This window comes from Juglans regia, unplaced genomic scaffold, assembly GCF_001411555.2.
Source record: "Juglans regia cultivar Chandler unplaced genomic scaffold, Walnut 2.0 Scaffold_6069, whole genome shotgun sequence".
In the NCBI taxonomy this organism is placed as follows: domain Eukaryota; kingdom Viridiplantae; phylum Streptophyta; class Magnoliopsida; order Fagales; family Juglandaceae; genus Juglans; species Juglans regia.
Window position 1 is genome coordinate 1 of NW_023360936.1, and position 211 is coordinate 211.

A 211-nucleotide genomic window follows, 5' to 3' on the forward strand; every position below is an offset into this window, starting at 1 on the left:
TCGCGTAGCCATGGGTTTGGATCAGATCTCCGTTTGGATTGGGATCGGAAGGACGCTAGTATGTCGATCAAGGATTATATGAATTTTAAGTAATTAGTTTGATGGGTGCGATCATACCAGCACTAATGCACCGGATCCCATCAGAACTCCGCAGTTAAGCGTGCTTGGGCGAGAGTAGTACTAGGATGGGTGACCTCCTGGGAAGTCCTCG

At 48.8% G+C, this 211-nt stretch overlaps 1 pseudogene; it reads left to right on the forward strand.

Moving 5' to 3' along the window:
* Window positions 1-103: 103 nt before the first annotated feature.
* LOC118345989 lies at window positions 104-211 on the forward strand (annotated as a pseudogene; the record flags this gene model as incomplete).